The sequence below is a fragment of the Cibotium barometz genome, chromosome 35 (assembly GCF_041138505.1).
Source record: "Cibotium barometz isolate CiBa-2024 chromosome 35, ASM4113850v1, whole genome shotgun sequence".
NCBI classification, from domain to species: Eukaryota; Viridiplantae; Streptophyta; class Polypodiopsida; order Cyatheales; family Cibotiaceae; genus Cibotium; species Cibotium barometz.
Genome location: NC_141080.1, coordinates 45,177,118 through 45,202,160, shown reverse-complemented (window position 1 = coordinate 45,202,160; position 25,043 = coordinate 45,177,118). Strand labels below are relative to the sequence as shown.

General features: G+C 38.3%; 1 pseudogene; it reads right to left on the bottom strand.

The window, feature by feature from the left end:
- Positions 1-22,420: 22,420 nt before the first annotated feature.
- Positions 22,421-23,758, bottom strand: LOC147618500 (tryptophan synthase beta chain 1 pseudogene; annotated as a pseudogene).
- Positions 23,759-25,043: the final 1,285 nt, after the last annotated feature.

The window sequence follows — 25,043 nt, the reverse complement described above, 5'->3', positions numbered from 1 at the left end:
TGATCCATGCGGCTTGAATAAATGCAAAAATCATCCAGAAAGACCCTTATAAACTTCCCCAAGTAAGGAGCAAATACCTGACTCATGAAGCGTTGAAAAGTTGCTGGTGCATTGGTCAAGCCAAATGGCATCACCCTATAGGCATATACTCCCCAAGGGGTGATAAATGAGGTTTTCCTTTGATCTTCTTCACAAATCCGGATTTGAAAGTATCCAGAGTATCCATCACACACTGAATACAACTCATGACCTGCAACTTGATCCAAAATCTCATCCTGAAAGGTAGAGGATAATAATCCCTCTTTGTGCATGCATTCAGAGGGTGAAAGTCCACACACACACGCCATTTTCCACCCTTTTTGGGAGTGACTACAACTGGGAAAATCCACTCTAAATTCTCTACTGAAAAAATAAATCCAGCTTCAAGCAAATTAGTTACCTCCTTCTTAAGCACCTCTGCTTGCACTACTCCCAAAGGCCTTAGCCGCTGTACCACTGGCTTACTTTGGGGCTTGAGATCAATCTTGTGCTCTACTAGGGTAACTTGGCGTACTTGTGAGTAGCTGTTTGCAAAAAGGTTAGGAAATCCATCCAACATTTTTTAGTAATCCTCCCTTTCAGTACCTGCTATGGACTCATCAAGAAGAAGTTCATTCTGTTGGTGAAGACTAGTGAGGTCCACATCTCCTTTCTTGCACATGGTTGAAGAAGCTTCCCCTTCCAAGGCTCCATTGTCTTCAGCATCCCCTCGATCCCTTCCCAGGGAAAGACCAAATGCAACTCCCTCCACCTCCCCTTCTGAGATGGAATCCTCGGAGCTACCACTTGTCTCCTCTTCATCGGCGGATGACTCTGACTCTGAACTTTCGGAAGTTGAAGGTTTACCTCTTACCACTTTCTTGCGATGACTCTTGATGTTGTAGTGGACTTTCTTATTCTCACCTTGTAGAATAAGATCACATGTCTCCCACTTTTGAATTGCCTTCACTTGGCGAAGCCATGGCCTACCCAATATCAATGGGTAAGCCCTAGCATCAGGCTTTGTAGGAATGACCTGAAAAGTTGTAGGCACAAAAATACCACATACATCCACTCCCAAATTCTTGACAATTCCTAAGGTTTTCACCCTAGTATTATCAACAAGTTTGATGCGATAGGGAGAGTTAGTAGAAGACAACTTTAAATCAGCATCTTTCATTGTTTTTTCACTCATGACATTGATTGATGCACCTCTATCAATGTATGCATTAGAAATTGTTTACCCCTCAATGATGACATCAATCACAGGCACATCATCTCCTATATCAATATCCACCTTCTGAACCATAGGAGTCCCATTATCCATCTTCTTCTTTTTCTTAGATTCCCTTGTGCTAGCCAGCTTACCCCATTCCTTTCTGAGCTTTGGAGAGAGTGCCAAAAGCTACCCAAATGTGATTTGTGCTGTTTTTCTCCTAAGATTTGTTAAGAGGTCATAACTAAGAGATCCTTGTCCAAGAGGAAAATCAGATTGTCCAATTTTTCTCCTAGATGACTTCTTCTTCTTCTTCTTCTTCTCCTCTTCTTCAGATTTATCTTCTTGTTCTTCTTCCCGACTCCTAGTTTTACGACCCCTTTTTGCCATTAATGGCATCAATGTTTCCTCTTCTTCTTCTGAGCATGTTTCCTCTAAAAGTGCTAAACTTTTATCCTCACTTTTCCTCAACTTTGGACACTCAGTGCGATAGTGCCCCTTCTCTTGACATTCATAGCATGTGACACTACTTCTATCCCTAGGTTTATCCTCAACTCGTGGAACCCTAGGTGGCCTTGCATTGACTAAGTGTAACTTCAAATCAGCAAATTCTGCCATAAGTTGTGCAATGTTATGATCCAAGGATGGAGCTTGTACCTGAGATGTTGAGGCTATCTCTACTCGTGATGGGGTTGGCACACTCGGAGAAGATTGGAATGTGGACTCAATATGAAGAGTGGCCTCCTTCTTCAAAGCAATACGAAGAGCCTCTTTAAAATTAGTGGGATCTTTGCTAAGAACTTTTCCATGCAAGCGGGGATCCAAAGCCCTGATAAACTTGCTCATCTTAAGGTGCTCCATTGCTAAATAACTCTTTGAATCTTCCATAGAAGGTGAAGAAGAAGAAGCAACAACATGTAAAGCAGCTTGTTGATATTTGATGAATAAGGCTTCATACCTCACTGAAAAGGCAGAAACTGACTCTCCTTCCTTTTGGAAAATTTGATCCAATTGCAATAGTAAAGCATTTGGCGACTCCACTATCCCAAATCTCTCCTTCATTGCTTTGGTCAACCTTTCCCAATCATTCTTGGACTCCTCTGGCAAAGCCTCATGCCAAGTTAAGGCTACACCCTCCAAGAAATTTGGGAGTATTTCTGCCCTCTCCTTCATAGACCAACCCATCAAGCGGCATGCTCGGTTAAACTCTCGGAGATAACTCCCCGGGTCTTCTCCTTCCGATCCTTGGAACACCGGAATGTTGAACATCTTGCACCAAAAGATGAGTAGCGACAAGGAAAATTTACTTTTTTCAAAATAATTTTTCTTTAATCATGCGAGACCTTGAGGTTAAAATAGAATAATTCTAAGTAAAACTTGCCCGCCGTCTCCACCAAAAGATGTGACATGAAGTTGGGGTTTGGACTTCGGTCACTTCTTAGAATCAAAACACACTTGTATGAAACCTCATAGCCTCCTCACCTCCCTTTCTCTCCCTAGGTTAAGATAAAGATATACACATCAAAGGTGAGATCATAATTCATGGAAGGGAAGATGAAAGGCTCCGGAGAAGCAAGAATTTCTGCCAGTCTTGCAGCTCCAAACAAGAGGGCGATTCTTTGTTGGAAGAAAATCTTCCGACTCAGGATTATGTGAACGGAAACATACGGGGAATATTGGTAAGGTTTATCCATTCGAATTGGGCGATTTGGACAGAACGTATTAAAGAAAATGAATATAGCAATCACTTACAAGAGGATAAGACACATGGGGTTTGTCTTTTGATAAGAGATTAGGAGAAATTAATCATGATTAAGAAGAAAGAATGACCAAAAGTCTATAAAAATAGAGATACACAGGGAATTGCAGTTTTAAATCTATAAAGGCTATGCAAGAGAGGATTATATAGATGCGTAGAGCTTGAAGAGAGCTTCGCGTCTATATAAAAACTTTCAAAAATGGGCAACCGAGCGAAAAGTTATGAGCATTTTACTACAAGACTATAAAACTGCCAAAATTCTATAAAAATAGAGATACACAGAGAATTGTAGTTTTAAATCCATATAGGCTATGCAAGAGAGGATTAGATAGATGCGTAGAGCTTGAAGAGAGCTTCGCGCCTATATAAAAACTTTCAAAAACGGGCAACCGAGCGAAAAGTTATGAGCATTTTACTACAAGACTATAAAACTGCCAAAATTCACCTAAAAGTTAACAACTTTGGGAGAAATTCTGATCATCAATGAAATGAGGGATTAAGAAATTAGTTACATGAGTGGAAAGAGCATATAAAGAGCTTCCTAGCCATATAATCAATTTAAGAAACCAACACCCGAGTGATGAGTAATTACCAGTTGAAAATTGGGTATTGGACCACAAAAACTGCACTTCCCTCTCTTTGCATGAAACCTCAATTTTTACATAGCCTCTTGCCTTTCATCTCCTTCATGATTCAAGCTAGAGGGTAAGGGTTAACATTGCTCAGCGGACAATCGTAAAGATTTACCTATGATCCCCAAAGTCTTTTCACATGCTCATTACCGCTAAAACCATTGGTACCTCCAAAGGAGGGCGGCAATAAGGCAAGGGCTACCTTGAGAAGTCACAGGCCCACCAAGATAATAACTCCTTATCCCACTTATCATGAATCATCAAAGAGGTCCAAAATTGGGTTAAGCATGAGGAGCTAATGCTAAATGAGATATTCACATGTAAAGAGAGAGTTTGAATAAGGTTTGAAAGATAAGAGAATGGCAATGACACAAAATGCTCAATTGAGGAGGCTCATTCCTTCCTTGATTTGAAAGGGAGAGGAGGGCTCCTTTTATAGGCGGAGAATCACCCTCTCTTCCATTGTTACAAATTACAACATAAAAATCTTCAACCCTTTAGTGACATAAGGGTAGATGTCACCATCAATTGTCCTCTTAGGCTAAGTCTTCTATTGATTATTAAATTGAAGACTTTTTGACTTTGAGAGTGTGATGAGATAATAGCCAAGTCTAAGTGGCATGTAGGTGGAGATCCCACTTACACATGGCGGAATTCTCCTCTTCCATGTAGGCATTCTAGAAGAATCTTTCCCAATTATGCACCTACACACACTCCTCCACATGCCTTCCACACTCCCTAACTTGTAGCCTTATGGTGAATACCATATTAATAATACAATTAAAATCCATGTGAGCATGAAGGCCCACTTTTATTTTCCACATCACTTAGCCTATCTACCATACCAAAGTATTTATCAAGCATACTTGTGGCATTTACAATGTGTGCACCCTAAATCAAGTAAAACCATGATATTTGAAGATAGAATGTTGTTATCAAGGTAGCCGCCAAGCCGCCGCATCACCACATCGTTATTCCATTGTGGGCGTCGCAATCTTCTTGGACAAGCTTCCACCTTAGTACCATTGAGAAATCATCAAAATATGCACAAAATTGAAAATGAAAGATATCAATTTTTCATGTCACAGTATCACAGACAATTGCCCATTTTGCACACTCAAGATGTTAAGAGTTGTATTGGTAAAACCCTAAGATCTCTCTAGATAATTATTTTGCACACTCAAGATGTTAAGAGTTGTATTGTTAAAACCCTAAGATCTCTCTAGATAATTATTATGCAAAAACATGCATAAACTCATCCACCCGACTACCCCCGAGCCCAAGGGATACACACATGAATTATAAAGAAGTACATCATACCTTTACCTTGATGTCCCATATCATCAAGAGGTATAACTCCAATCCAATAGCATGTAGCTATAGTGTGAAATGGTAGGTGAGTAGTTATGATCCTCTACACAAGAGAGCATAACATAACCTAGCCTCAAACTAACATCAAGAGACCGTAGCCTAAGCCTCAAGATAACATAGCCTTGGCCTCCAAGCCCCCCTTGAGTGTGCCCCATGCCCCTATTATATAGGAGGGCCCTCACGCTCTTGACTCTCCATTTCCCATGTGTGACCCTTGGATGCCTAATCCTAACCTTAATCCTTAAGGTTAGTCCTAACCCATGCTCCACTAGGGCTTGTTCCCATGCTCCCATGCTCGTAAGCCTAATGTGGGTTAGCCTCCTAGTATATGCACACATAATGTATATATAACATACTTCCCCTCTCTCAAAACATTGCACTCTTGCAATGAAAAGAAGGAGAACTGCACTGAACAATATCAACCGACTCCCAAGTCTAATCCTCTATTTCCCTATCTTTCCACCTAATTTTAACCTCAGGGATTAGTCAACTATAAAGTTTTCTTTCCTTGAATTAAAGTACCTTATCTGGTTCATGTGGAACATAGGATAATTCTTCGACTTCAACGAGTTCTTGAGGAGTAACTATGTTATCCTCACCTCCCAGTTTCCCTTTCAATCTATTGATATGAAAGACTGGATGAACTCTAACAATTGGAGGTAGTTTTAGTTCATATGTAACCGTGCCAATCCGATGTATAACTCGAAATGGACCACAATATCTAGGAGATAAATTCGAGCATTTTCCTTTTGACAAAGTCTGAAAATCTTTAGGAAGTTTTAAATAAACCAATGCTCTTGGTTCAAAAGACCAAATTGAGCGTCCTTTATCAGCATAGAACCGTGTCCTATCCTGAGCACTCCTGATAGAATCCCGAGCTTCGGTCAGCATTTCCTGCATATCACGTAAGAAATCCCTCGATGCATCAAGCTCGATGTCCTTAAGATCGACATCAATAGGTGCCGTGGGTTGATACCCACACATAAGCATGAACGGACTAAAAACAATAGCCGTATGTTTAAAACTGCTATAGGCAAATTCCATCGTTGGAAGATATTTTTTCCAATTTGATGCTTTTCTAGAGACATATGCACGAAGCATATCCTCTACAATCTGATTCATACACTCTGTTTGCCCCCATCGGACTGCGGATGATCAGAGGAATTCATACTCAAAGTAGTTTCCTTGTTGTAAACCATTCGGAATAAAGTAGGAAAACATGGCATTATAACAGCAGGAACCACGTATCCATCGGCGATCCGACGTACTCACATCTGCACATGGAATTATCGGCATCGCGAGTTACCCATATCAACATAGAGAGTCATCAACGTCTCGATAAGTCACATATGTTCATCCGTAAACCATCAGGTTGACTGTATAAATCACCTAAAGTACGAAACTAGAGAAAGAAATGCCAACAAAGGAAAAATCCAAATTTCCTTAATCCAAACACAATAAGATAAGCTCGTTGAACTCTAAAGAAAGAGATTTCAACAAATGAAAATGCCGACGAGATTACACTCATCAATACATGCAGGCTATAGATAAAAGAAGTTTATCTAGAGAATGCCCACACTATAACTTTAAATGAATTTAGAAAATGAGATTGTCTTTGAATGTTGAGGTCAACATGCTAAGTGATGTAAGCAAAGCAACAATCTTGAGCCCAAATTATCCCATAAGATAATATATGTGAGGGATCGCTAGCGTCCCATACCACCATGATACCACCCATACTACATACCTTATCAATTTGAAACTCCCTAGTATGTTGTCTAAGAAAAATGAATAAAATCATAGAAAAGGAATAAGATGGCCTTATCCCAGACTTTCACATACTAAAACCTGTCTCTATATACCTGAGACTACATTAAGGAATAACTCTTTCCGAGTACATCATTAGAAAAGAATTTGAATTAATGGTGTCTTTCTAATGATAACTACCCAATACACTCAATAAAGTTAGGGTAGAAAAATAACAATTCACCTAGATATATAAGCAACTAGGTATCTAAGTTGGAATATGTACAAAAGTACAAGCAATATACTCCAAAATTACGTGCAAAAAACGAAGGCAAATGTTACCTTCAAAGCACATAAAATTATCCAAAAGATCAAAAGATCCTTATAAAACCATGGATAAAAGCATAAAAGCTCCTCGAATCCATAAAAACCATAGTTGATCATAAAAATCAATGCATGCCATCTAATGGACATTAATCATGCCAAAAGAAGCATTAAAATTGGTGGGCCAACTCATCAATCCGAAGTATATGAACGTGGTGTCGTTCAAGCAAAACTCCAAAGTAAGCAAGTGAAACACATGTGTGTAGCACTCATTAAAAAACCTAGACACAAGTGATCTAGGTAGAACCTGATGAGTCCAAATAAAAGTTGGAAAACATCCAATAAAATCCACCAAAACAAACAAATTAACTAACCCATGATAGAATTCGTCTTAGACTTAAGAAATTAAGCATAGACCACACTTAAACAAGTGTAAAATAGAATATCATGGAAAAGTATCAAAGGTGAAACACACTTTGAACGCAGATTATAGCCATCAAAAGAAATTGAGAAACATGTCCAAAAAGAATCTCTAAACAATGGTAAAAAATCATGAAAACATCGTTCAGAAATAATCCAAACAGAAATATCTACTAATACAAGGTATAATCGTATTAATAATATGCGAATAACCCGCATCTATCTAATGTCAGCACGAGAAAATATACTTCAACATTAAATAACCCTCAAAAATATTAAATCCTTGAGACAAAAAATTATCACGATTTTTTTTAATTTTTTCTAATTTTCTCTAATTTTCTAGGGCCTCAAAATATGATAATTTTGAATTCCACCAAACCTATCTTATGGCATTCCAAACCTATATTTTTCCAGAAAATTTTTAGCAATTAGATTTGCCAAAATACCATTGATATTTTAAAAATACCAATTTCTAGGATTTTTAAAAATAATTTCTAGAATATTCATAATTTTTCTTGAGAATCCCATCGTTCACGAAATTTCTAATTCTACCTGACAATTCTCAAATCCAATGAAAATTTATAATTTTAATGGATTTTCTATTTTTTTGGGTCAAAAAATATATTTTAAAGGAATTTGAATGGTCACAAGCATCCTAATGGACACACCACATGCCAAACACCAACCCCACATTTTCCAAAAATTTAAAATAACCTTTGTCTAAATTTCCACTAATTTTTAGGAATTTTTTTAAAATTTTTAATTAACCCCAAACGCATTTAGAATACGAACAGTCAAAAAATTTCAGAATTCCAATGGTTTTCCCGGAATACAGAAAGCCAACAGTTTTGAAAAAATGAAAAGACAAAAAAAAATTGGAATGTGAAAGATCAAAAGTTTATGGAATCCGAAAGCCAAAAGGTTTCTTGGGAATGCAGAAAGCCAAGAGGTTTCGAGAAAATAAACTTTTCAAAAAATTCCAGAGAATTTTTTCCTCAAATCTCATATTTTTTCAAAATTTTTAGGCTTTTCTCCAAGCTTTTTTGAAGAAAATTCAAAAGCTTTTTTTTTGTAAAATTAAAAAAACTATTTTTTATTTTAAAAAAAATCAAAATATTTAAAGATTTATTAAGCTTTAAGCAAAGCTTCCAAAAAAAAATTTCGAGGAGGGGGGGGGGGGGTGATTTTTGCCTGCAGGCTACGCTACAACCTCCCCCCACGTGTGCGTTTTCCCAAAGAGAGAGAGAAAGTTCTCTCTCTTCCCTCTCCACTCTCCTCTCTCCTTCACTCCATTTCCATGGAACCTCTCCACCCTCTCCTCTGTAATCAGAGAGGAGGATTAACATTTGATTAATTTTTTAATTAATCATAATTATAATTTAATTATGATTAAACTTATGATTATAATTATAATTTAATTATGATTATAATTTAATCAAATTGTGCCTAGCAAGAGGCATTCACACGTAGGAGAGGAAAAAAGAAGGAAATTCAGAATTGAGAGGCGAAGAGGGTCCCATGCACACGGGAGAGCATTCAATGCATCAACATACTGCCCCCTATTGCATTTTAGCAGAAAATCGGTAGAAATTTGATCGCATACCCGCGAAAAAACCCGTAAAAATGTTTTAAAAAATATTTTTAACCATAAAAATGCTCAAAAAAATTCTAAAAAAATAGAAAAAAATTCCTAAAAATTCTAGAAATTTAGGGAATCCATTCTACCAAAAATATCCACACTAAAATATGTGGTATTTTTGTAAAAATTTCCATTAATGCTTATTTTAAACCATAAAAAATAGAAAAAATAGCATTAAACTCATGGAATTTTCCTGCAACGTGATTCATCCATTGAATAGTAGTAACACGCATTCCAATCACCATATCGATGATCCACGTGCTAATCATCAACATAAATCAATAAAATAATATATTTATTAGTAAATATTAAAATTTACTTCAAAAAAATACTAAAAATTACAATAAAAAAGAAGAATCAACAACAATTAACTAGAGATTGCTCTGATACCACTGTTAAAACCCTAAAATCTCTCTAGATAATTGTTATGCAAAAACATGCATAAACTCAGCCACCCGACCACCCCCGAGTCCAAGGGATGTACACATGAATCATAAAGAAGTACATCATACCTTTACCTTGATGTCCCATACCATCAAGAGGTATAACTGCAATCCAATAGCATGTAGCTATAGTGTGAAATGGTAGGTGAGTAGTTATGATCCTCTACACAAGAGAGCATAACATAACATACCTCAAACTAACATCAAGAGACCATAGCCTAAGCCACCTCAAGATAACATAACCTTGGCCTCCAAGCCTCCCTTGAGTGTGCCCCATGCCCCTATTATATAGGAGGGCCCTCACGTGACTCTTGACTCTCCATTTCCCATGTGTGACCCTTGGATGCCTGACCCTAACCTTAACCCTTATTAAGGTTAGTCCTAACCCATGCTTCACTAGAGCTTATTCCCATGCTCCCATGCTCACAAGCCTAATGTGGGTTAGCCTCCTAGTATATGCACACATAATGTGCATATAACATGTATTCTACGAGATGGGTTGCATTGAGGCAACTAGTTTTGGGCAATCTTAGAATATGTGATTGATACCACATCGTTTACATATGGGTTGCAAAGTGTCAATGATTGTGGGCATGGAAGTATTCCAAACTATGCAATCTGCCATTTTGTGCGGTCCATGATAATAGAAGCACTGAAGTGTTTGCTTAACTACTTCTTGAGCAGTTTAACCCTTTGAACTGTGTTTGTTTTAGGGCACGGGAGATTGAGGTTTGAGGCTATTGTGGGTGAATAGGGACATTGGGGTGTGTCATGACCAAAGGTTTTGCAATGTATGTAGTACAAAAGATAGGCCTAGGATACGCACATTGGGGATTGGGATGGACGTAGTGATGGCAATGAACACAAGGCATTTTGCCCATCACTTTGAGAGGCATTAAGGATGTTTGGATTTGAGGGAGCTTATCCTCTCTTGGAGATTCCGGTTCAAAGCTATTAAGCAAGGCTGTGTAGAATTCAAGGAATGACAATTCCTTTGCTTCAATTGGATTAGATGAGGAACATCTTATATCATGATCATCCTCTATCATGTTGTCATCTAAATGTATTGCTTCTTTACAACATTGCTAAAATGTTCCCGGATTGGATACAATGATCAAGTTGTGTAAGCTATTTTGCTTTATGCCCATCATAAAACATCTCTTCAATTAAGCATCATTTAGTTTTTCACATAGCTCACATCATGAGGCTAAGATTTTTATCCGCCGAAGGATAAAATCTCTAATGCTTTCTAGCCATTTGCCAAACAAGTAAGGGGCATCTTTTCATTCAATGCTCATTAGTCAATGCTCATTAGCCTTAATGCATTATGAAAAAAGTGCTTAAGAATGATTAATCCTTTCACTAATCTTTCCCTCCTTTTGGACTAATTAAGAGTTTTAATAAACCACTAATCACTAATTAATTCACACCATTGAGCACATCATTGGATAGGGCATGAAATATGTGTAAATTAGTCCATAATTAGAGATTAATTAAACTCTTAATTTTAGTCTCTTCTCTTTAAAACAAAATTAAGCAAAAGAGAGAAAAATTCCACCAATTGATTTAATTAGGTGTTTATGCTCTCTAAACAGTCAAGAACACTAATTTCGACCTCTTACATGATCAATTTTGACCCCAAAAAACATATTTTCTAGTTTTTTTTACATCTTGAACTGGATTGATCACCCCTTAATGACCAAAACCAGTCAATTAAGGAAGATTAGTCAATTTCAACCCTATAAATGGGTTAGCACAATTTATTTGTTTCTACACTTTCTTCCACACACACACACACACACACACACACACACACATATGTATATGTGTGTGTGTGTGTGTGTGTACGCGCGCATGTGCGCGTGTGTGTGTGTGTTTGTGAAAGTATATATATATATATATAAACACACACAGAGATGTATGTACCTACATGTATATATATGTGTATGTGTGTGTGTGTGTGTGTATAAACACACACAGAGATGTATGTGCATGCATGTATATATATAGTATGTGTGTGTGTGTGTGTACATATATACACGTTCACACATGCACACGTGTATGTGTACGTGTGTGTGTATGTATAGTGTGTGAGTGTGAGTACACACATGTGTGTGTGTACGTGTGCATGTACGTATAGTGTGCGCGTGTGTATACACATATGTGTGTGTGTTTGTGTGAATTTATGTGTGTGTGTGAACGTGTGTACACATATACACATTCACACACATGCACACACACATATATGTGCACATATACACACATATGTACACACATGCATATATGTATACGTATATGCACATATGTACATGTATGCATATATGTATATGTGTACGTACATATGCGCACACATAGATGCATGTGTGCATGCGTGTGTACACACACACATGCAATATTTTTATTAGTTTGACCAAGTATTTAAGTAGTTATAGAGCTTGAAAACCCTTTTTTCTTAAATTTTCCCAGTTGCTTTGATTCAGATATACGTATTCATAAGTCATTGATTTGCATTTACGCATTCACAAGTCATCTCCTATCATCAAATTTATACATATATGGTGATTTGTGTGCCTAGAAATTCCAATTATAAATATCAATATATAGGACATGCAAGAAGGAAATTCTACAAATTTTTTAAAAAGAAAACAAGATAAGTGTTTTTAAATGTGGGATTTGTATTAGATTTGGTAGCCTTGAGACCATGTCTCCTATCAGAACTATTTACATAGCATAACTCTAGTACACGGATTTTCCACTGATCTATTTGTCCTAAGCTATCTGATTACTTGCCTCCTCAAGCGTGAGAGTGACCCGCTTGGTATGTATGCGGCACAAGACAAAGTCTTCGTTAAAAAGCCTGATCACAATCTCCAAAGAGGCCTCCTATAAGGCCATCATTACTACAGCTTATAGCTAACGATGGTTCTCATCTAAAGCTAATTCCTCTAAGATTTCTTTGATGACCATGTTAGATATTTGGTAGTGCTATTTATGAGGTCATGCATTATGCCACAGGCACTTTTAGCCCATTAAGTTTTTTGCCATGGCCATCCAGGTGTGAACATGCATCTTAGGGTTAGCTAGTATATAAGCAACCTCATCCTCAATTTAGTATTTATTTTGTTTTCCATTATACCTTGAGCTAGTATATAAGCAGCCTCATCCTCAGTTTAGGGTTGTTGTTCATTTTATACTTCATTATACCTTGAGCTCTTACTCCTAGAGAGTGAATTAGCCTTCTACACAGTCTCTCTCTCCCTTATGTTCTCTTTGATATGTGAACATTGAGTGAGTGAGTATTTGTAGCTTTGCCTTCATTTTTTATTTCATTATAATTTGTGCTCTTGCTCCTAGAGTGAACTAGTCTTACACACTCTCTCTCCTTTGTGTTCTTTTTGATCAACATGCTTACAGTCTTCAAGACCAAATCATGTAAGTAGCCCCTTTATGTACTTTGACTGCAACATCATAATACCATCATCATGTTGCATAAATTGTATACCCAAATAATAATGCAATGAAAATAAATCTTTCATCTCGACGAATGACACATGTAATTCAACCTTGAATGTTGAAATGTTCTCCTCATTAGGGCCTATGGGTAGCGTATCATCAACATATAAAATGATGACTAAAAAATGATCTTTAATCCTTAACTAATTAGACTATTTGTAGCCAAATATGTGTTTATCTTCTCATACCATGATCTGGGAGCTTGCTTAAGGCCATATAAAGCTTTTCTTAACCTAAATAATTTAAATTTGTACCTCTTCTCAATAAACCTTTACTCTTATTAGGGCATGTGAGCAGCATGTCATCAACTTATAAAATGAGACCAAAAAACAATCTTTACTCCTCACCTCGGGTTCTCTCAGTTAGGTTGTTGCAAAAACTACTTGCAAAACCAAGTATGCATTTGTTTTCTCATACCATACTCCGGGAGCCTGCTTAAGGCCATATATAGTTTTTCTTAACCTGCATACTTTAAATTCCTGCCTCTTCTCAACAAAGCCATGAAATTGAGATACATAAACCACCTCATGTAAGTCACCATTTAAGAAGGCAGTCTTGATATCCAATTGATATATTCCAACCATGATACATTGCTAAATGTAATAATACACATGATTGTAGTCATATGAGATGTGGGTGCAAAGGTCTCATCATAATCTTTGTCCTTCTCTTGAGCATAACCTTTTGCACAATAAGCCTTGCCTTCTAGCAATCCACACTACCATTGACTTTATGCTTTAGCTTATAAAACCAATTTGTATCAATGGCCTTTTTACCATAAGGCAAATCTACTAAATACCAAGTGTCATTTTTGAGGATTGAGTCATATTCATCCTACATGGTCTGCATCCAATGATCATTTTCGTGTGCTTCCTCAAAGGAAGTAGGTTCCTCTTCATTACATATACTGGCAACAAGAGCATGATCCACAAAGAATAAGATGCACGATGACAACCTACACATGTCATACTAGGTAAAGGAGTAGCTAATTTGCTATCCCACAATGTCTATACTAACCATTTTGGCATATTCTTGGATAATTGGCTCCCCTTTCCTCATCCATAATTACCTCATCAATAGGCTAATCTGTGGGCTAAAATTCAAGCTAATTTTTAAAGCTCGTATGGGCTGATTTTTGCACCACCTTTTTTGAGCATTCATTTGCTCCACATATGGCTACTCGACATTGTACAAAAGTAGGAGTGTATCAAAGATGTCCTATTGTGAGCATACATTTTGTTGTTTTTTACATAAAAGCATGGGTTGAATTGAGTTCTCAAGAAAGACAACATCTCTACTCACCAAAATTTGCTTTGTGGTTGGATGGTAGAGTCTATACCCTTTGCATTCTAAATTGTATCCCACAAAAATACATTTTATCGCCTTATAATCTAGCTTATCATGTTGTTACTCAGGCATAAGAGCATAAGCAAGATAACCAAAGATATGCAAATGAGCCACAGAGAGCTTCCTACCATTCCAAGCTTTAGAAGGGGTAGCTGTCTATAAGGCCTTGGTGGGGCATCTATTCAATACATAAGTGGCACACGTAATTGCCTCCAGTCAAAAAACATGAGGTATATCTTGGCCTTTAACCATGCAATGTGCTATCTCCATGAGAGATATGTTCTTCCTCTCAATGCCACACCATTTTATTGAGGTGTATAAGGCAATGTGCATTAATATTTTATACCTCTTTCAGCCATGTATATATGAAACTCCTTTGTTCCCCCCTTGATTTGTACGAAGGGTATCTGACCATTAGGCCTACCCTAGCTATGGTAGGAGACTGATAATAAATCCTTTTTGGTCCCTAGCACAAGCAAGACTTCCGAGAGAGTGATTGTCCCACCATTTATAGTAGTGAAAACAATGTTACCAACTCCTTTTACTGGATATGAGGAATTATTTACACATGTGATTGTTCCTTCTTGAGGAGCAGATTCAAGTGAGGAAAATAAATCACACTGAGAAGTAATGTGCTTGAGGATCAGAATTAAGTGAGGAAAATAAATCATATTTAGAGTAGCAAAAATACTGTCACTAACACATATACATCATGAGGAATAGAAGGATCATAACTGCAGTGCACAATGAATACCCAATCATCCTGTGCATAATTTAATGGCTCCTTCTTTTTAGCCACTTGGTGCTGATGCATTAGCCCCACAACCATGCCTGACTCGTTCTTCTTCTCCTTCTCTAGCCTTATTCTATATTCCTTGATGTAATAGCTTGGCTTTCGATAGTAGTTGAATTTATCTTTCTTCTTAGGCTTATCACCCCCCTTCTCAACATCCTTTCCAAAAGAGTGGGCTGGTTGTGCCTTTGGCTTATAGTCACCTTGAGAAAAGGTTTTGCCTTTACCTTTTTGACTAGCAGCAAATGCATGATCTCCCATATGCATACTAGTTCGGTTTTATTGAGAGATCTCTCTTTTTACAAGAGCGATCTCTCAATATCCTTCATCATGAGCCAAAGTGTAGATGTAAAACCCTAGTATGAATGATTCATTTTTTTGTTTTGGTTTGCCATGAGTTGTAAAACTTGTGGTAGATTGACTATATTAATATTTGGAGTGGTTAGTGTGGTGAAAGTGTGATTAGAGTAGGAGTTTTGTGTGATTTTGCTAACTCTAACCATTTTTTGTTCTTTGCTTTCTTGATTTTGACCAATAGGTGATGGAAGAAGGAAGGGAAACCCTCTAAGTGCTTAGGTTGAAGTCTCATGACCTCCCTAGGTACCAATTTTATCATCAATTGCTTCAATTTTATTCAATTTTAGCTTAATTAGGATAATTAGAAACTTTCAATTTTTGTAAAAAATCTTGCTTTTTTGGTTTTTATTGTTTGATTGATGGCATTGTGCCATCAAGTAGAGACTCAAACTATTCAATAAGTTGTATAGGAATAAATCATGTCCAAAAGGAAGGGCAAAATCAAGATTGTGTAGGGAAAAATAGACAAAAATTGCTCTCTAGAAAGTCCAAATCGTTGGTCTATGAAGTCCAATCCTTGGGCCTAGGTCAAGATTGAGCAGGCATGGACTGAAAAGTCAAAACATGGGTTGTAAAACTATAAATAGTAAAAGAATCAACTAAATGGGGAGTCATGCTAGTTACTGTCTGAATTTGACAGAGGATATTGAAGGGACGTGCATATTGAATGCACAAAAATATAAGAAATATGTCAAGCTGACAGTTGGGCATAAGTACTGATACGTAAAAAGTGCAATCGCCTATTGATAGACCCAATTAACAATTGCTTTCATGACCTTTTGACCGCTTCAGAAAGTGCAGTTGTCTCATTAGGACATTTAATCATGTACAAGCAATCGCATTGTGTACGTCCAATTGTTGGAAAGTCCAATTGCTAATATGTTTGATCTTGCTAAATAGTCCAGTCGCTAGTAGCAATCAATCGATCAATCGATCAATCATTGACCAGTTGAATCAACAAGAAGAGTAATCGTCAGAAGTTCAATTGCTCGATCGGACTAGACTGGTCAATTATGTTTGGGCTGAAGCATTATGACTTCATACTCAAACCCGACATCTGAGCACAAGACATTATTGTACATGTCAATGCTAAGGGAGTGGGATAAGACCAAGATACAATCTAACTACCCTAGTAGCTCCATATTCCAATTTGGAAGTAGACCAAGAAGCCTTCATAATGGAGGAACCCATACCAAGAGTGTGCATGGCTTAAGTGCAATAGAGCTTCCAACAATAGGAATGGCCAAACAAGAGCTCAGAGTGTTTAAAGAAGATTCATTAGAAGGAACCTCGATCTATAGGACCAATGGGGGGAGAGAAGGGACATAACAGTTGAAGTTAAAGAACCCCAAAGGGTGTAAGAGGCTATAAGGGCTCAAATTGAGTCGATTAAAACTCAATCCCCTAGCGAGATGAAGACTTCTTCCTTACCAGAATCATGAATAAAATGGGAGAAACTACACAATATGAGGATGCATGTGCAACTTCTACAGCATGACAAGTACACATAGGGATTTGGACAGATCCTTAAGATCCCCATAGCTTCCCTTGGTCAAGAAGTGTTACCATCTAGCCACTAACCAAGCCATGTACTTTGACGAAGAGAGTAACACCTAGTACCCAAAAATTATTGAGGAGGCAAGATATATGGAAGGATCTAGGTAGGGGGAGTCATCTCGCCCCCACCCAAACATGGACAAGAAGCTTCAAGAGCTAATAAAGAAAGGAAGAGTCACATCATTGATACATCAGTGCATAATTCCTTTTTCCCACAAGTCTGAGTTGCATCTTGGTTGAAGAGACAAGCATAAGGATTTAGTTGAGTTGCCTATGCAAGATGTGGTAAGCATAAGAGTCAAGTCCAAATGAGTCATGATGAGGAGCAATGGAACTACATAAAGGGAGCTACACCTTAAAAATACACAAAGGGAGCACACATGAACCTCACCAAAAGCCCATGAACTCCTACTGAGTGTACCTGTATAGCATATTTCATGCATTCAAATCATACCTAGGGGTCTGTAGTAAAGGGCATATTCATCTAGGCACTAATCAATTGTTAGGACCCATGCACAGAGAAGAAGCACCCAAAAAAAGTTTGATCGATCGAAAGGTACAATTGTCTGATCTGACTCTCCAATCGGCCAATCCAAGTCTCCAATTGGCTGATCCTACTCTTGAATTTCCAATTCTACACCTCCAATTGTAAGCACATAGTCCAATCGTTAACAAGACCAGTGGGCCACTTCAATCGTCAAAACTTCAATCGGTCGTCGTTGTCTTGAATGATGTGAACATAATACATGACATATTGATTACCATTTATTCTATGAAATAATTATTACACGTTCAATTATAGCTAGATTGAGTTCCTTGGTTGCCTTTGGCTTCTTCCCTTTGCTCGACCTCCCAAATAAGGAGGCTTAGGACACCTTGGTGAATATGTACAGTAATATGTACAGTACAAACACTTAAGCTTGGAAGATGTATCCTAAAGAAGGAGTTGCATAATGTGACCCAGAAGCTGAGTATAAATGATTACTCGGTGAAGATTAAAGGGCTTACAAATGCCCTTGCTTCTATTAGATAGTAAATGACGATGATATGATATCTGCGGTGACCTTGAATGGCCTTGTCAAGGAATATATTCAGTTTCATACCTCCATTAGAGTTTGCAGTTCTTGATTTTCTGAAATTTATTGCTCTCCTTATTCTTGAGGAGATAAATATTAGGGGAGGTTGATCCTCTAGAAATTCACATGAGTAGTTCTTCTACTCAGATATAGATAGAGGTAGAGGTATATTGTCATCTAAAGGATGCAATGGTGTTGATTTGGAAAGCAAAACCAAAAGCAACATTAACAACAAGATAATTAGTCTCATACAGGTGGAAGAGGCCACTCTAGAGGCAGGGGGAGCTAGCGAGGCCAAGGTGACTGGCAAAGAAATCAAAATACAAATAACATGGAGTGCTATTCCTAGGGCACATTGCAAAGTACTACTATAAAATGCAGAATGATATCAAAAGTGGAACCCTATAGTAAGGCAACTATGCATCATTAAGTAAACAGGGTGATGGGATAGAAGTGAACAGTTGCTCGTGATGCAACACATACTCAGTTTCATGACACAAATACATAGATATTTGTTATGTGGATTCTTGTGTCATGACCAATTATGGTGATGTGAGTGGTTCAAAGATATGTTAAAAAATGAAAAAATTAGGGTACATGGAAACAAGTGATGATATTATGCACCCAATTGTGTATGTTAGTAAAGTGCCATTATTTATGTAAGATGGAAAAATGAAGTACCTGGTAGATATGTATTTTGTGTTCCTAATATTATAGCCTTCAGGTTATAAGAGTGATGTAGATCCAAATTTTATGTGCAGGTTACACAAAGCCTTGTATAGCATGAAGCAAAAACCTAGAGCATGGTCAAACAAGATCGGGGAGTAGCTTGTTACCATTGGATTTTAGATATCTAATGTAAAATTTTCACTTTTATATGAAAAAGAAAAATAGAGGGATCATGGTATTAGTCATTTATGTGGATGACTTAATTCTCACCCATGATAGTGATGCTGACATACATGATGTCAAGATGCTTTTGAAGCAAAAGTTTGGGATTAAATATTTGGATGAGATGCGGTATTTTCTTGGTATAAAGTTGGTGAGATCATATAATGGAATTTTGATGTTACAAAGGTATTATGGCTTAGATATGTTGTCCAAGTATGGTATGATAGGCCATTAGAGGAGAACATTAAGCTTTTCACACATACATGTGAGCTTTTGGAGGACCCCACTATGGGTAGCTTGATCTACATGACCATTACTAGGCCATATTTTAGCTATTTTGTTAGACTTGTGAGTCAATTTATGTAGGTCCCCAAGAAGCCATACTTGGATGTGGCTAGACAGATTCTCAGATACATAAAGTCCACTGTTGTTTACAGACATATATAGCAACCTAGGTATGCATATACTGATTGGGGTGGTAGTGTCTAAGATAGATCATCTACCAATAGCTTTATGTTTTCTTTTGGGAGTGCTGTTGTGAGTTAGAGCAGCAAGACATAGCTCATAGTTGCCTTGTCAAGTATAGAGTTAGAGTATAAGGGTGCTCTTATGGCAGCTTGTGAGGTAGTTTGGTTACGGAAGCTACTTGGTGATATGGGTAATACTATGGATATGGGTAATACTATGGATATGGGTAATACTATGGATATGACCGTTATTATTTATTGTGACAATATGAGTAGAATACAGTTGGCCAGTAGCCCCCAATCTATCTTGCTAGGATAAATCACATTGAGATGCATTATCATTTTGTAAGGGAGAGGGTTCTAGTACGTAATGTGGGTTTGGTATATTTCTACACAGAGGATCAGGCGGCTAACATAGAGTTGTTACAACACGTGGTCTATAGGCTGTCTGACTACCACTTTGGTGTACTAGAGTTATGGCATAGTTGTAGCACCAACTCATTCACACTATGTACTAACTTTTGTAAGTTATAATAAGAGAGTACTTTTCCATGTAGTATGTACTCTTATCCATTTATGTTATGGTTGTAAAGAAGAGAAGAGAATAAAAGAAAATTCAACACTCTCTTATATGGTTATCTACTCTTTTGTGTGTGAGTGTTTGCTTGCAAGGAACTTAAGCTCATCCTCTCCCCCACATTCTTCATAGGAGTGTCATCTAAGAGAGAGTCCTTCAGTATGATGATTTGGGCTCTAAACTACAATCATGTGATACAAAAGAGCACAATGATGCCAACACCTAACATGTCAAGCTTGATACAAGATCTTGACCATACATAATGCTTACATACTTGTCTATGTTTCATGTCTGTTATAGTGAGGTTATAGCTCACAGTCATAGATTTTTTTAATGTGTGACTATTGGGCTCACATCTCTTGGCCACCACCGAGACGTAGTTTGGCTTGGTTTTTAGAGTTTTTAAAGCTTTTTTTAACTTGATGGGGGGTGATTAGGGTTTTTAATCCTAGTCTAAGATGTTTATGCAAGTGATGAAGTGTTTTTTAATTGTTTATACAAGTGATGAAGTGTTTTTTTATTGTTTATGCAAGTGATGAAGTGTTTTTTTATTGTTTTTTGTTGATTTTCCATGCTTCTAAGCTACCAATTCCAACAATGCATTAAAATTTATGAAATGCATAAACAAAAATTAACTTCCCACTCTGATTCACACCTAATCGAGCTTAATGCAACTTATGTTTTTGGAGTGGATTATTCCACTCCTAATCACAAATGCTAAGCTAGAGATATAAGCCTTTTGGGCTTCAAAATCATGCAAATCACCAAGAAATCAGGGTTTTCCTCTTCTAATTTATGTCACTAGAATGTCCAACTGTAAACAAGCTTCAAAACAAAATAAAAAACAACCAACACATTGAGGGCTCCAAAATTGAAAACTATATGTTTTTGAAAGTGTGACCTCCTTATCAACACTGGGCAATCCCAATAGCTTGGAATGGATGGAAAAACATAGCTAAATCTTAGGATTTGCTTCATATAATTAATATAAGGCATTATTATTGATCCCAATAGCTTAGAATGGAGGAGTTAAGCCCTAGGCTTTTCCCCATCGGTCGTGGAATATATGTTCAAGTCAAGAGTAAGCTTACCTTAGGCTTGCTAAATCAAGTGTCGTTTGGTGCTTTTTACCGTAGAGCCACATTGCAACTTCTCGTGTGGGTACACTAGCTTGTCCGTTGCATCCTCGCTCCATTATCACATGGGAATGCCACCAGAATGCTCCTTTGCTAAGGGGGTGAAGGTAGAGCTTCCTTTTCCTAGATGGAAGCAAGAAGGAGATATTCTTCATGGTGGAGGGAGAATCCTACGAACAAACCTATCTAGCAAGCATCGACCATCAAGCCTACTAACAAACCTATCTCACAAAAGGGGGTGGAGAAGAAGCTAATGAGAGGAAGAAGCCTACAAAACAAACCTATCTATAGCAAGTCTACAAACAAGCCTAATGAGAGGGAGAAGCCTACAAACAAACCTACCTAGCAAGCATGCAAGATTCAAAAAAACACAAGCAAGAGGGTTGGGAGGAGAAGGAGAGCTCACAAGTATTATATTACAAGGGAATGAATGTGTACTGCTCAATGTTAAAAATGACTTATATACAATTGACTAATTTCATAGTAGGACAAATAAAACTTAAAAATAGTTCTCGACCACTTCCCTTTTTGGCATTAAGCTCATGGTAAGGCTGCTTTAGTATTATCTTACAAAAGATATGTGCACGTTCGAGCAAGTAAGATGGTAGTTGAGGTAGGTGAAACCATGTGAACCATTGAAGTGGTTAACCAACACTATTAGTGATGCAAATAGTGACACATGCAACATGTTAGATGCAACACTCATCCACCACACTTTTTAAATTTAGTCCTCAAGCAACATTAGGAGCATCTCTCTAGTGCCCTCGTCTTCTTAAAGTACACATGAAATTTGACAAACAATGCCTTTATAATAATGTGAACAAGAGTGTTGGTGTTGTTGTTTGTGTTGCAAAACATAAACATGATTATATTAAGTACTTCACCTTATGAAACATGCTTTAATTTTGTGAAATATTCAAAACATCTCCATGCACCACTCTCATCACATGTTGCATAAGAAAACCCTAAAGTGACATGAATCAGGTCTTAAAATGTAAACGTTGAATTCATAAGTACATTAAAACATAGTATGGAATCTTGTCACACATCTTGCTTGCTAACTTCAGAGGAGAGAGGTGCCCTTTGTGGTACTAAGAAGAAGAGGAGGAATTCATATATGACCTAGTGAGCCTTATGCCTCAATTTACAAACTTGACAATAGAAAAGTCCTCAAAAATTATATGATGCACACCCTATTTTTTGGCAACGCATTCTTTTTAAAGGCAATGCATTTTTTAAAAAAAAATGACATAAACATTCATTTCATATGTTCAATAGCTAGTGGAATATCCATATCATCACTCCTCCCACTACAATTCACTATAACTCTTGTGTCAGGCTTCAAAGTTGGACACAACTTCTCCAAGTAAGCTAATGCATGGGATGTTTCCAAAGCTGGTATGATGCCCTCAAGCTTTGCTAGCCTATGAAATGCACTTAAGGCCTCTTCGTTAGTAACATTGTAGTATTCAACTCGATTAATGTCTTTTAGGAAGCTATGTTCTGGTCCAACACTTGGGTAGTTTAAGCCAGGAGCAATGGAATGTGTCTTTACTATTTGGCCATCATCATCTTGTAATAAGTAACTCATAGCCCCATGAAAAACCCCTATGTCACCCTGAGTGAGGGTGGATGCATGCATACCGGTGTCCATGCCCAATCCGCCAGCCTCCACTCCAATCAACCTTACATCATCATCATTGATGAAGTCATGGAAAAGGCCAATGGCATTAGAACCTCCTCCTACACAAGCAAGGAGGACATGTGGCTTGAATCCCCACTTGTGGAGAGCTTGTCGACGAGTCTCTTCACCAATGACGGCATGGAGGTCCCTGACCAGCATGGGAAAGGGATGGGGTCCGACGACGGATCCTGGGATGTAATGGGTAGTTTCTACATTTGTGACAAGGTCTCTGATGGCCTCCGTCATAGCGTCTTTGAGGGTGGCTGTGCCTAAGTGCACAGGCCTCACGTCAGCCCCTAGGAGTTTCATACGTGAGACGTTGAGCGGTTGGCGGGTGACGTCGTGGGCGCCCATGTAGACCACGCATTTGAGACCAAAACGGGCGCATGCGGCAGCCGTTGCGACGCCGTGCTGGCCGGCGCCCGTCTCCGCGACCACGCGGCGTCTGCCAAGCCGGGCGGCCAGGAGGGCTTGGGCGAGAGCGTTGTTGATATTGTGGGAGCCCGTGTGGTTGAGATCCTCGCGTTTGAGGTAGAGGAGGGGTCCTGGGCGCCGCCGTCCATGCTGGTGGTGGTAATGCTGTGTGAGCCGCTCTGCGAAGTAAAGAGGGGACTCTCGTCCAGCATAGTCGTGCAGGAGGTCGGCCAGCTCAGCCCGGAAGGCCGGGTGGGCGGAGAGCGAGCGGAAGGCCTGCTCCAGCTTGCGCAGGGCGGGCACAAGAACCTCCGGCACATATTGTCCGCCGTAGCGCCCGAAGCGCCCCCGCCCATCGGGGCGCGTGCCGGGCGCCATGGTGGACGCACAAACCGCAGCCATTTTTTTTGAGACCTACTCTCTCCCCCCTCTCTATATCTATCTCCAGCATGTGTACGAAAAGCCCTTTCCAATACACCCATGTGATAAAATAACTGAAATAAAATAATAATTGACCCTCTCTATATCTATCTCCATCATCTGTACGAGAAGCCCTTTCCACCAATACACCCATGTGATAAAATAACTGAAATAAAATAATAATTGAAAGTACCGCAATTGGTGAAGCGTGTGACGTCTGTGTTTCCGATAAGGTCTCATGATCGAGTCTTACTTTCACAGCTCTCATCCATAAGGATACCTCTCCAGCATGTGTACGAAAAGCCCTTTCCAATACACCCTGCCATAAAATAACTGAAATAAAATAATAATTGAAACATGCTCCGATTGTGACCAAACTTTGCAAGCATGTGGGGGGGGATGAGAGCTCACATGCTTGCAAAGTTTGGTCCCCCTCCCCCCAACATGAGTGACTCACTTTTTCTTGTGGGGTATTTAAAGTTGTATACATCAAAATTAGCCCTTGGAGCCATAAATATTTTTTGCTTCCAAAATTAGGCTTGTACAAAAACTAAAGAGGGAAAATAGTGACAATATTAGTAATCCTTAATCATTTTTTCCACAATCCATTAGAGGATTAGTGAGAGACCAAAATGTACATCAAAAGCAAAAAATTAATGAGAGGATTAGTAATACTTAATCACTTTTTTATAATCTATTAGAGGATTAGTAATCCTTAATCACTTTTTTCCATAATCCATTAGAGGCCAAGAGCATTGAAGTGAGGAAGCTAGTGTAAGAGGAAGCTGGACAAGGTCCAAGGGAAGGGAGAGGGGTTTGTCATAAGCCTTAAAGAGGGGTTTGTCAAAAGTGCACATGCAATAAGTGAACCTCTCACCCAAGAATCAAAGAAAATTACACCCCCGATGTGTGGCCATCCTACTAATAATACCTGTGATTCAAATAGATTGAGCTTAGGTTTTGGAGTGACACGTGTAGAAACCTCAACTTGCAAAGATTCAAACCCAGTCTCACCACGTGAGCTGGTTCTCTCTAGAAGTGTGGATTGCATCTCTAACAGGGGGGGTGGGGGGACTATATTCAGCCTAATATAGCACATGCCGTCTCTCAATAGTTATTTTAAAGAGAAGTCTATTACAATTCTAGCCTTAATGTGAATCATTATTATTATTATTATTCAACATTTTCCAATGGCTCTTTCGACAATGTTCAAAGCTTTCAATTATTTTATCACATGTGTCTA